Source organism: Oncorhynchus mykiss, chromosome 30 (assembly GCF_013265735.2).
Source record: "Oncorhynchus mykiss isolate Arlee chromosome 30, USDA_OmykA_1.1, whole genome shotgun sequence".
Lineage (NCBI taxonomy): Eukaryota > Metazoa > Chordata > Actinopteri > Salmoniformes > Salmonidae > Oncorhynchus > Oncorhynchus mykiss.
This window is the reverse complement of record NC_050570.1, coordinates 44,737,254-44,751,523: the sequence shown is the minus strand read 5'-3', so window position 1 is coordinate 44,751,523 and position 14,270 is coordinate 44,737,254. Positions and strand designations below refer to the sequence as shown.

The 14,270-nt window shown below is 43.4% G+C and overlaps 1 protein-coding gene across 1 annotated transcript in view; it reads right to left on the bottom strand.

The window, feature by feature from the left end:
- LOC110521905 (serine/threonine-protein phosphatase 4 catalytic subunit B) overlaps nucleotides 1-13,335 on the bottom strand; it is a 30,129-nt gene extending 16,794 nt beyond the window's left edge. The window contains exon 1 of the mRNA XM_036968820.1: nucleotides 13,320-13,335. The gene's annotated coding sequence lies outside the window, so the exon portion shown is untranslated. The remainder of the gene's footprint in view (nucleotides 1-13,319) is intronic.
- Between the last annotated feature and the right edge of the window lie 935 nt (nucleotides 13,336-14,270).

Genomic DNA, 14,270 nt, shown 5'->3' with positions numbered 1-14,270 from the left:
AGGTTGCACCTCTGTCACTGTGTCACGTCATGCCATTGTTTTCAACATTCTCAGTGTCTAGTAAAGTTTGTCAAAAATAGCGAGCTAGCAATGCTAACGTTAGCTGGCTAAAATTCGGTGGTTTCCACGCAATCTCAAGTCAATCTGGTGATAACATAAGTATGACAAAAGTTTTCCTACTAATTATTTGCCTCCTTTTGCATTCTATTTCCAAGCCACTGTAATGCACTTTTAATGAAATCATTGACATGTCACGCCTGCTCCCGCTCCTCCTCTCTGGCGTTCGAGGGCACCTGGCTGCCCATCATTGCTGCCCATCATTACAGCTCATCAGGCTCACTTCCCACGTCATGCCTCAGCTGTTTCATCAGGCTCCCACGCCTCAGCGGGATCGTCAGGCTTTCACGCCTCAGCCGGATCGTCGGGCTCCCATGCCTCAGCAGGCTCATCGGGCTCCCATGCCTCAGCCAGCTCGTCAGGCTTTCACGCCTCAGCCGGATCGTCGGGCTCCCATGCCTCAGCAGGCTCATCGGGCTCCCATGCCTCAGCCAGCTCGTCAGGCTTCTACGCCTCAGCCGGCATGTCCAGCACCCATGCCTCAGCTGGCCCATCAGGCTCGCCCAGGTGGGAGTGGGGGGTACTGTCACTCCTGTTCCCGCTCCTCCTCTCTGGTGCACGAGGGCACCAGGCTGCCCATCATTACGCATACCTGTGATCCCTGTGTCAGCATTATTGTCGTTTTGTTTTCCCCTGTCCAGACACTGTCTGTATACTGTTCCTGTCCGTGTTTCATTAAATGTTCTCTCCCTGTACTTGCTTCCCGTCGCCAGCGTCTATCCTCACACATTGAGTAAAATTCTTGATCAGTCAGACATGCTTCTCAGATAGGGGCTTGCTTGCTACCTTAGTGATCCCCTCGAGAGTAGCTCATTTCAGTGCATCATTCATATAGCTTGCTAGTTGGCTGTGTTAGAAATGATATAATCATAATCATGTTCGCTAATTATTTCTATGCACATTCCAAATGTGAAATTCCAAGACAAAAAGGACACTTACCTAATCTTGTTCCCAGAGACTTTAGCACAAATGTGCACTCCATGGGGCTCTAAAATATGAAGTAAACACCTGACTGTTTTGGGTCACCAAATATCCCACTTGGATGCATTTAAGATGCATTAGTTTATATCCATAAAGCTGCCATGTCGCCCCAGTTGATCAAGAAGGTATAACGCTATGTCAAGGAGGTCCAATTTTTCCCCTGTCTGTAAGGCCTTAGAGAACTCATAATTCTCTGCAATGTACGTAAACTAATGACAACACCATCTATTTTGCTCAAGGATACAAACCGAGGAGAAAAGAAAAGTTGATCAACTCAAGCAAACTGGCCATAATGTCAACCTGTGCATTAGAGGAAGCCAAGCTTGCCAAGTAACCAGATTATTTTGTAAAAATAACGTCTTTCTCTTTATAACGTCATCTTTCTCATAATAACTAGATCTTTCTTGTTATAGCGTTATCTTTCTCGTAATAACGAGATCATGGATTATTGCTTTATAATGACTTTTTGAATTATTTCGTAATAACGTGACCTTCTCATAATAATTAAATAATAATATATTTATCTGAGTGGCAGCAGTACTTCACCTTAGTACTGAGTGTAGCCTACAGGTGATCAAATAAACACTTTAATTGTCTGCACATGTTTGTGAATCGTTGCATTATTCAATAGTGTTATATGTTTTAGAATAATAGTTTGTGCTTACTAGTTAGTGGCTACTGTGATATTTATGGTCAATTTGAGCTGCGGACCAAGAATGTTGAGTTGCCAGCCAAAAGGAAAGGTAAGGTAAGGATGTAATGTGAATTGAAAAGTATACATTTATTTCGTCACTCACACTCTACTTCATATCTTGTAGTGGGAATAAGGCTAATGACAGAGGTTCGGTTAAATTGCAGGCACAATATATTTTTTTGCTTTGAGATATGAGGTTTTTCATTTGATTTATTTTACTATTTTAATCACAATGAACTTTTTCTCAATGCAATGATTTAAACTAGCTCCACCTAAAAAAAAACACTATGCAGCGTGACATGGGGGAGGGTGGGCTGTCTCTACCTAACTTTAAGTTTTACTTTTATGCTTTTGTGCTACACCCCCTCTCAACATGGTTTGATCCAAATGCTTTAGTCTCCCGGAGACCTATAGAAGATAGTTTGGCATTACCACAAAGACTTCAGGATCTAGTCTATTCAGCATTATCATTAAAACGTGATAAGTTAAGTTGGACCACTAATTACATACTCACACCATGGCGCTTAGTAGAAAAGGAATCGATCACAATACAGAAGTGGCATGCTCAGTCACCAATTTTCCACAATCATTCCGTTCTTTCTGGAGGTATCCCCTTTTCATTCACTCAATGGGAGGATAAGGGGGATCATATTTTGGACGATTCTTTTAGAGATTAAGTTTTGCAAGCTTTTAATGATCTTAGGGCTAAATTTCAATGACCTGATAAGTCTTTTTTATTTTATCTACATTGAAGATCAGCATGCAGGCATATGGTGTCCCTTAGGGCTCATCCATCCCACAATATAAATGACAGAATATTAGATAGACAAGGTAACTCAAAGGGTTTGGTTACTAATTCGGGGAAGAATATTCATCTTAATGATGAATTCTATCTTGGTGAGAGTTTGAAGCTGTGACCATTTTGAGAGGTCTGCTTCTATTAATTTATTCCTTGGAAATTCTTTGGTCCTAAGCTTAATGACATTATAGCAGATTTTGTCCAGTTAATGTTGTATCCAGTTGGGTGCTAAAATTATCAAATATAGAGAGTATATTTGGTCATTGTAACGCTCTGGGCGTAGTGGGTGCGAAGTCAGGCGCAGGAAGCAGAGAGTACAGGGTAGTGCTTTTAATTGCACACACGGTGAACATAAGCCACCCCACAAAACACAAGGCGCACACAAAACAAATTCCCCAAACACGGGAACTCAAACAGTCCAGAGAAAAGCCCACGAACGAAAACACGTCAACCTCAAACGTACACAGTAGCAACACAAAACAATCCCGCACAAAGAGCAGGCGGGCCTACTGGCTAACATAGCCCGACTAATCAGCATACACACAAAACAGGTGAAACCAATAAACAGAAAGGGGAAAAGGGATCAGTGGCAGCTAGTAGGCCGGTGACGACGACCGCCGAGCGCCACCTGAACAGGAAGGGGAGCCACCTTCGGTAGGAGTCGTGACAGTCATGAAGAAACAACATTATCAGTGAACAAAAATATGTAATCTGCATATAAGGATATGTGATGGGATGTATCATTAAAACTTCAAGGATAAATATTAGGGTGCTTTCTGAGTTTCGGTGTTAGCGGTTCGATCGAAAGAACGAAGAGCAAAGGCGAGATGGGGCATCCTTGGCTATAGCCTCTGGATACGGGGAATTGCGTAGAGCAATTATCCCACTTGTGGTCACCATGGCAGAAGGATTTGGATATAAAACTTTAATCATGCCGATAAACTCCTCTCCTAAATTAAGGTGCTCTAATACTGAACATATAAAATCCCACTCTAACCTATCAAATGCCTACTCCATGGAGTTTTAATGCCATTAGTAGCATGATCAACATGTAATAAATGACACACATTATCTGAGGCTAGTCGAATTTTAACCCTTGTGTGGTGTTCGGGTCTGTGGGACCCAATTTCAATGTTTACTGAAAAAAAAAAAAAATTCAACCTGAGACTCATTGGCCTTGGCTCATTTTCTGTGAAGGAAGACATTTTCATTGACTGCACACTGTGCACCCCCTGTAACGTTGTGCGCTGAGAGTCGGGAAGCAAGTGAGTCAGGGAGTGAGTGTTTTAATAAATAAACGTAACATAATATAAAACACAAACAACGCACAGACATGACACAGAAACAATGACGCCTGGGGAAGGAACCAAATGGAGTGACATATATAGGGCAAGTAATCAAGGAGGTGATAGAGTCCAGGTGAGTGTCATAATGCGCTGATACGCGTAACGATGGTGACAGGTGTACGCCATAATGAGCAGCCTGGTGACCTAGAGGCCGGAGAGAGAGCACACATGACAGTACCCCCTCCCCGACGCACGGCTCCAGCGGCAGGACGCCGACCAAGATTACAATCCTGGGGATAAGGAGCGGACCGGTCACCTCTGCTAAGGCATGGGAACCTGTCAATCCAGCTGAGGCGCGGGAGCATGGCAACCTTGAGGGCTGGAGAGAGAGCATACGTGACAGTACCGCCTCCCCAGAGCATTTATGCTCCAGCCACAGGACGCCAACCACAGGGACGATCCCGGGGATCAGGAGCGGACCGGTCGCCTCCGCTGAGGCGCTTAAACCTGAACTTGCACAATTGGTGGCTGACTAATTACCTTTTTGCCCCACTGTATATTACATATGTGGTGTTCGGGTCCAGGGTAATACAAGTGTTGAAAAGTGTGTGTGTAGGTGAAAACAAGTAAAAATTAAACAAAAGGGTTTGCTGTGTGCCTTCACTCTGTCTTCCTCCTCCCTGGGCCTGCTGCTTCAACATAGCACCAAGAACCTGTCTGTCTCCCTGCCTGTCTGCCTGTCTCCCGCTTTTCTCACACTCTTTACCCTTTGTTATGTGTGAAACTACACAATGTCTTGCAGGAACCTCCACAATGTTATTACAATACATTATTTATTTTTTAAACGCAGTATTTTCCGAAACTCTACCGCAGCCAGGTGCAAATCTGGGGAGGGAAACAACAAATAAATAGCTTTGCATGTGTGGCTCCTTACCACAATCAATCAGTATGGCAAAAATAATCTCTGCTCAGAGGGCCTTAGAAATCATTTTTGCAGAGAGAGAAGCTAGTGTGGAAGGAGCATCTTGCACTTTGGAAGATGAAGAATTTTCTGAATATGAGGATAATTTCTCTGTCGATTCGGAGTCTGACAGTGAGTTGGAAGAAGAGGATAAGATTAATCCTCAGCATGCCCCAGGACCAGCCCATCAGTAGCAAGCCCCAGGACCAGCTCATCAGCAGCCAGCCCCAGGACCAGCTCATCAGCAGCCAGCCCCAGGACCAGCTCATCAGCTGCCAGCCCCAGGGCCAGCTCATCAGCTGCCAGCCCCAGGACCAGCTCATCAGCAGCCAGGACCAGCCCGTCAGCAGCCAGCCCCAGGACCAGCTCGTCAGCTGCCAGACCCAGGACCAGCTCGTCAGCTGCCAGCCCCAGGACCAGCTCATCAGCTGCCAGCCCCAGGACCAGCCCATCAGCAGCCAGCCCCAGAACCAGCTCATCAGCAGCCAGGATCAGCCCGTCAGCTGCCAGCCCCAGGACCAGCTCATCAGCTGCTAGCCCCAGGACCAGCTCATCAGCAGCCTGCTGGAGGAGAAATATGGATGTACATTTTTTTATTTATTGAATGGTCTTCTTGCCAAAGTAATGAGCCACCACGCATGGCTGCCAATGTGATAAGGATGCAACCAGGGCCAACGTGGATGGCGGTTACTCATGTGCAGGACACAAAGTCTTCTTTTGAACTGTTCATCCCAGACACCATCCAGAAAATCATACTGGACTGCACTAATTTGGAGGGAAGGCGTGTTTTTGGAAGGAGATGGACCAAACCCATTTACATACATACTTTGGGGTTCTTATCCTTGCTGGTGTTTTCAGATCCAATGGGGAATCCCTGTGGGATGCAGAAACGGGCAGAGAACTTTTCTGTGCAACGTCTCTGGAAAACTTCCACATTATTTCCAGGATTATCCGTTTCGATAACCAAGACACCGGACCAGCTCTGTGGCAGACAGACAAACCAGCTGTAATCAGGTCAATGTGGGACAAGTGGGTGGACCGCCTTCCCTTGTTTTACAACCCTGGGCCCAACGTTACTGTTGATGAGCAGCTTATGCCATATAGGGACCGCTGCCCTTTCAGGCAGTACATATTGTCTAAACCCACAAAATATGGAATCAAGATCTGAGCTGCCTGTAATGCTACTTCAACATACGCGTGGAACTTGCAAGTGTATACGGGGAAGCCAGATGGAGGCACCCCTGAAAAGAACTAAGGGATCCAGGATGTCCTGGATGTGGCCACAACGTCACATACTATAACCTTTTTACTTTGCACAAGCTGGGACAGGAGCTCCTCAAGAGGAAGGTGATGATGGTAGGAACAGTACAAAAAAAACAAGCCAGAGTTCTGTTAAGGGATTTTTATCAATGATGACTAAATTATGTATACATACATCAGGACTATGACTAAACAGAATACTATTATGTTATGGTATGGATGTATGATTCTTATTATAATCCTAGTACTGAATATAATGTGTGTAATTATAATCAAGAATTTGAACAAAGACTGTCTGTTCCTTGGTAGAAACGAATGAACTTATCTGTAACGGTTTTCTTCATCTGAAGGAGAGGCGGACCAAAGTGCAGCGTGGTGGTTATTCATGTTTTTAATAAAGACAACTATACATGAAATAACTAACAAAACAAGAAATGTGCAAACTCAATACAGGCCTATCTGGTGCAGAGACAGGAACAATCACCCACAAACACACAGTGAAACCCAGGCTACCTATGTATGATTCTCAATCAGAGACAACTAATGACACCTGCCTCTGATTGAGAACCATACTAGGCCGAAACATAGAAATAACCCAAAACATAGAAAAACAAACATAGACTGCCCACCCAACTCACGCCCTGACCATACTAAATAAATACAAAACAAAGGAAATACAGGTCAGAACGTGACATTATCGTCAGACTGGCTAGAATGCTTATCTACACAGGGAGAAGAAAGACCTTGGGCTGGTAGTAAATTATCTAAACCGGTGATGGACGATGTGGGAAGGCTTGTGAACTATACTGCCATTGTATCGGAGTGGAGGAGGGACAGTTTAAAACCTATGACGTCATTTTTAGTTTATAACCTGTTGTAAATTGTACCATGTTCAGTACTCTCGAGAATAAACGCTATTGATTGATTTTGAGACTGGTCTCTGTCCATTTTATGCAACTAAGTATCTTACAAATGGGAATGGGCAGAGTGATTACTTGAATTGGTTAATAAACATATAGGAATTAAGTTCCACTAACAAGTTCCCACCTCAGCTGTTGAATACACGGAACAGGCCTATCAATTCCTCTAAGTTTGTGTTTACGGCCGACAGGTCCCTAGTATCCTATGTGCCAAAGAAAGGCAAAAAGGTGGAATAGGGATGGGAGAATATGTGGCCAGGAACATCAGGCATTGGTAAGACCTCAAATCCAGAGGAGGAAACATATCCCAAGGACCCCAGCTTCTGCAGTCATTGTGAGGAGGATTTAGGAGGAGGATGCTGGTTCCCCATCCGCCCGACCCACAGAACCAACAACTCCAATACCGGAAGTAAGTGTGAGTGATGTTGTTACATGTGTGTGTGTTGCATGTGTGTGTGTCTGACTCTCCTACCTTGGCCTGCTGTAACTATCTATGTGAGTGAGTGAGTGAGTGAGTGAGTGAGATGTTAGTAAAATTCCTGAACTAAGTGTTTTCATCATTCTAGATTGCAGCCGGTAGCAACAGGAGGAAGCACTGCGATGTTTGTCCACCCATGTCTTGATTATAAGTGAGTTTTGTTTACAATTACAAGCAATGTGATCAAGCAGAGGTAAATGGCAAATATTAACCATGTATGCTGTCTATATTGCTTGTAATTGATATAAGTCAACATCTAAGTATCATGTATTTTCACATAAATTGTTATGGCTGTATTGTTTTAACAACCCAATAATGTTGTGGGTCCATCTGACCCACAAACATTTGGTGAATAACAAAACCATGAACACCACATATAAGGGTTAATAAACCCTGTCTGGTCGTGATGCACTAGTGTAGTCATATTAGATTCTAAACAGGCTAAGAGAACTTTAGCATACAATTTAACCTCAGAGCACAACAATGACAAAGGTCTACAGTTACCAGTTAGAGTGTGATCTTTATTGGGCTTCGGACGTACCACAATCATTGCAGAGTTTACATTATTATGAAACGATTCCTTTTCAACAGAAGTCCAAATCATATTATGTAAAAATTGGCCTAATTTATCCCAAAAGGGAAGGTAGAAATCTGGGGGAATCCCATCCAAACCAGAGGATATACCTTTTTTCATCTTTGTTAGTGCCTCTTTAAGTTTGTCCATTGAAATGCGTTTCCCAAGGGATTGTGATTCTTCATTGGAAAGGTAAGGACAAATTCAACTGAGGCATATTTATCCAAAGTAATATCAGATTTACATGGAGTAGAGTTAAAAGAACCAAACCGCATTGATTAGCAAAGAATTAGTTAACAATCATTTATGTGCTTTAATAGCTGTAATATTAGAGCATATCTCCCTGTTTCTGAGTCTCATTGCGAAAAGATAACTAGGTTTAGCTCCATTAAAATAATAGTTCTGTCTGATTCGATGAATTAAGAATTCTGCCCTATGTCTGAACAAAGAATGAAGTTCTAACTTGACTACATCTATCCATTTCTTTTTGTCATCAGAGTAAGAGTTTGGTTGTTCTCGTTCCTGATTATCCAAATATGTTTCTAGTTTGTTAATTGTTCTCATTCTGGTTTTATTAAGGTGAGATGTAAATGACACTGAGAAGTTCCTGATGAATTCCGTTATAGAGTTCCATTGTCAGGTATGCGTAAATGGCTGTAAGAGAGTCAGGTGCAGGAGAGCAGATATGGTGTAGCCAACGGAGCCTTTTATTTAGGCGAACCAAAAGCACACCAAAGTGAACACGAAATAACAATACGGGTTAACATAACCCAGCGCAACAGACTACCGTGCGCATAACATGAAACAGAATAAACAATACCACACAAAGACATGGGGGGAAACAGAGGGTTAAATACACAACACATGTTGAGGGAAATGAGAACCAGGTGTGTGGGAAAACAAGACAAGACAAATGAAAAATGGATCTGCGATGGCTAGAAGACCAGCGATGTCAACCGCCGAGCACCGCCCGAACAAGGAGAGGCATCGACTTCGGCCGATGGGAGAACCTTCCAGAAAGACATGCAGGTGACGCAACAGTGAAACAGGCTATATTACCAACAATGATGAGACAGCCTACAGGGAGGTAGTGAGGGCCCTGGTGGAGTGGTGCCAGGAAAATAACCTGTCCTTCAGCAAAACGAAGGAGCTGATCGTGGACTTCAGGAAACAGCAGAAAGAGCACTCCCCTACCCACATCGATGGGACAGCAGTGGAGAAGGTGGAAACCTTCAAGTTCCTCGGTGTACACATTTTTTTTTTACCTTTATTTAACTAGGCAAGTCAGTTAAGAACAAATTCTTATTTTCAATGACGGCCTAGGAACAGTGGGTTAACTACCTGTTCAGGGGCAGAACTTGCAACTTTCCAGTTACTAGTCCAACGCTCTAACCACTAGGCTACCCTGCCGCATCACTGACAATCTGAAATGGTCCACCCACACAGACATTGTGGCAAAGAAGGCACAATTTCCCCTCTTCAACCTCAGGAGGCTGAAGAAATTTGGCTTGTCACCTAAAACCATCACAAACTTTTACAGATGCACAATTAAGAGCATCCCGTCGGGCTGTATCACCACCTGATACGACAATTGCGCCACCCGCAACGGCAGGGCTATCTAGAGGGTGGTACGGTCTGCCCAACGCATCACCGAGGGCACACTGCCTTCCCTGCAGGACACCTACAGCACCCGATGTCACAGGAAGGCCAAAAAGATCATCAACGACATCAACCACCAGAACCACGGCCTGTTCACTCCGCTATCATCCAGAAGACAAACTTTCCGCTAGATTGTCAACTTGATTCAAAATGATGATTGCTAGCATACTAGCTAAGATTTTGAAAGTATGATGTTCACATGATCAGTCCAATCAAAGCTACGGTAGATATAACGTGATTTGACGTCATTTTATCTGTGGCCAATGACCTTGAGCCTTCTTGGACGGGCACTTTTAATGTACATCTATGTCGGCACCCAGGGGGCTTGAATTTTAGATCTCTACCCGTAGATCTTGCAGTGATGTAGCGTCCCCATAAGTGACAGAACACTGAGCCAATCACAGCGCAACTAGAGAACATTACCAACCCTTATGCTCTGTATTTTCCACTGGCTACCTCACCACCACAGAAACCACTAAGCTAGGCTGAAACACCTGCATTTTGGAGCTATGCTGCTTTATTAACTCAATGTTGTTGTTTTTTTACATAGTTTGCAAACTGATACAGTGGGGCAAAAAGTATTTAGTCAGCCACCAATTGTGCAAGTTCTCCCACTTAAGAAGATGAGAGAGGCCTGTAATTTTCATCATAAGTACACTTCAACTATGACAGACAAAATGAGAAAAAAAATCCAGAAAATCACATTGTAGGATTTTTATGAATTTATTTGCAAATTATGGTGGAAAATAAGTATTTGGTCACCTACAAACAAGCAAGATTTCTGGCTCTCACAGACCTGTAACAACTTCTTTAAGAGGCTCCTCTGTCCTCCACTCGTTACCTGTATTAATGGCACCTATTTGAACTTGTTATCAGTATAAAAGACACCTGTCCACAACCTCAAACAGTCACACTCCAAACTCCACTATGGCCAAGACCAAAGAGCTGTCAAAGGACACCAGAAACAAAATTGTAGACCTACACCAGGCTGGGAAGACTGAATCTGCAATAGGTAAGCAGCTTGGTTTGAAGAAATCAACTGTGGGAGCAATTATTAGGAAATGGAAGACATACAAGACCACTGATAATCTCCCTCGATCTGGGGCTCCACGCAAGATCTCACCCCATGGGGTCAAAATGATCACGAGCAAAAATCCCAGAACCACACGGGGGGACCTAGTGAATGACCTACAGAGAGCTGGGACCAAAGTAACAAAGCCTACCATCAGTAACACACTACGCCGCCAGGGACTCAAATCCTGCAGTGCCAGACGTGTCCCCCTGCTTAAGCCAGTACATGTCCAGGCCTGTCTGAAGTTTGCTAGAGAGCATTTGGATGCATTGGAAGATTGGGAGAATGTCATATGGTCAGATGAAACCAAAATAGAACTTTTTGGTAAAAACTCAACTCGTCGTGTTTGGAGGACAAAGAATGCTGAGTTGCATCCAAAGAACACCATACCTACTGTGAAGCATGTGGGTGGAAACATCATGCTTTGGGGCTGTTTTTCTGCAAAGGGACCAGGATGACTGATCCGTGTAAAGGAAAGAATGAATGGGGCCATGTATCGTGAGATTTTGAGTGAAAACCTCCTTCCATCAGCAAGGGCATTGAAGATGAAACGTGGCTGGGTCTTTCAACATGACAATGATCCCAAACACACCGCCTGGGCAACGAAGGAGTGGCTTCGTAAGAAGCATTTCAAGGTCCTGGAGTGGCCTAGCCAGTCCCCAGATCTCAACCCCATAGAAAATCTTTGGAGGGAGTTGAAAGTCTGTGTTGCCCAGCAACAGCCCCAAAACATCACTGCTCTAGAGGAGATCTGCATGGAGGAATGGGCCAAAATACCAGCAACACCTCTGTCATTGCCAACAAACGGTATATAACAAAGTATTGAGATAAACTTTTGTTATTGACCAAATACTTATTTTCCACCATAATTTGCAAATAAATTCATAAAAAATCATACAATGTGATTTTCTGGATTTTTTTTCTCATTTTGTCTGTCATAGTTGAAGTGTACCTATGATGCAAATTACAATTGGTGGCTGACTAAATACTTTTTTGCCCAGCTGTATGTGACATGTATCAATGTCAAAATAACATGCAAAACAGGCAACAACAACAGCTAAATACAGTTGAAGTTGGAAGTTTACATACATCTTACATCTTAGCCAATTACATTTAAACTCAGTTTTTCATAATTTCTGACAATTAATCCTCGTAAAAATTACCTGTCTTAGGTCAGTTAGGATCGCCACTTTATTTTAAGAATGTGAAATGTCAGAATAATAGTAGAGGTAATTATTTATTTCAGCTTTTATTTCTTTCATCACATTCCCAGTGAGTCAGAAGTTTACATGCACTCAATTAGCATTTGGTAGCATTGCCTTTAAATTGTTTAACTTGGGTCAAACATTTTGGGTAGCCATCCACAAGCTTCCCACAAGTTGGGTGCATTTTGGCCCATTCCTCCTGACAGAGCTGGTGTAACTGAGTCAGGTTTTGTAGGCCTCCTTGCTCACACACGATTTTTCAGTTCTGCCCACAAATGTTCTATAGGATTGAGGTCAGGGCTTTGTGATGGCCACTCCAATACCTTGATTTTGTTGTCCTTAAGCCTTTTTGCCACAACTTTGGAAGTATGCTTGGGGTCATTGTCCATTTGGAAGACCCATTTGTGACCAAGCTTTAACTTCCTGATGTCTTGAGATGTTGCTTCAATATATCCACATAATTTCCCTTCCTCATGATGCCCACAACATGATGCTGCCATCACCTTGCTTCACGGTTGGGACAGTGCTCTTTGGCTTGCAAGCGTTCCCCTTTTTCCTCCAAACATAAGGATGGTCATTATGGCCAAGCAGTTCAATTTCTGTTTCATCAGACCAGAGGACATTTCTCCAAAAAGTACGATCTTTGTCCCCATGTGCAGTTGAACATTGAACGTTCTATGAACGTTTGAACATCTTGGCCATGTACTGTTATAATCTCCACCCGGCACAGCCAGAAGAGGACTGGCCACCCCTCAGAGCCTGGTTCCTCTCTAGGTTTCTTTCTAGGTTCCTGCCGTTCTACAGAGTTTTTCCTAGCCATCTTGCTTCTACATCTGCATTGCTTGCTGTTTGGGGTTTTAGGCTGAGTTTCTGTATAGCACTTAGTGACATCGGCTGATGTAAAAAGGGCTTTATAAATACATTTGATTGATGTTCTATTAACATTATATTTCCATGGAAATACATGGGTAGCCATGAGAAAGACCCCCCCAATAGTGATCGAAGATCGCTATAGAGCGCAATTGGGCGATGTAGGCTTGTACACAATCTCCCAACCTTAACACACACACATTCTCTCTGTGTTGTTACAGTAGGCTAATGTATGTCAATGGTTTTAGGAACAGCAGTAACATTCGGCAGGATTTAGGCTACCAACTGCCTGGCCAGTTGTAGCTCAATCTTGGGTGCAATGATCACGTTCCCGCACTGACTGACTATGTGGAGGCTCATTGATTTAACGTTACGTTAGCCTACACGATACACCAGTAAAGTAATAAAATATGTAGCTGTCTGCTATATTAGCCACGACTTACCGTTCTTTGTGCAGCTTCAAATGTCGAACAAAGTTGAAAATTGTTACGCCTCCGTCTGTAATTTTCTTCCCGCATGTTTTGCAAGTTGCAATCCGTTTTTTGTTGATACAGCGTCGTCTTTATATCCGAAAATAATAATTTGGGGTATCATCTTTCCAAGGGCTCCATCTGAATTCACCTGTCGACGTTCCTCTGCACTGCCACGCACAACTTTTTCTCAGCTGGTACAATTTGATTGGCTGCTGTCCGGTTCAAAATGTAATCCGTTAAATGAAGAGTTGATGCGCTGCACACTTTTTTAATAGCATAATTTTTTATATTTGGGCTAGGGGAGGGTATCAAGTCAGGCCGAGTCATAAGGCTCAAGTCCAAGTCAAGTCACGAGTCATTGGTGTTAAAGTCAAAGTCGAGTCCAAGTCATGTGACTAGAGTCCACACCTCTGGTTCTTGGGCATAACAGGAGGTTGCTGATGGGAGGACGGCTCATAATAATGGCTGGAACAGAGCAAATGGAATGGAATCAAACAAATGTAAACCATGTGTTCAATGTATTTGATACCATTCCCCTTATTCCGCTCCAGCCATTACCACAAGCTTGTCCTCCCCAATTAAGGTGCCACCAACCGCCTGTGTTAGGCATTGTCTTGGGCCATTTGCTATGCAGCCAGACGTGACAGACACCCGCAGTTAATGCGTTTGCTACCCAATTGCTTTGTTTTTGGACCTTAAAAAACAAATAGCTGTTAGAGAACAAAGAGGCTTGTGCTATGTAACGCTCAGTTTCGTTATAATTTTTGCACAATGCTGAACTGAGAGCGTGTCTTAAGGCTCTTATACCATGGGCTGGAGGGCAATTTCAAACTTAGTTTACTGGAGCCTTTACACTCAGTCTCATTCTGTTTATGCACTTGACGAGTGATTCATTTCCTGGCATGTTGTTTATGGCGGCAG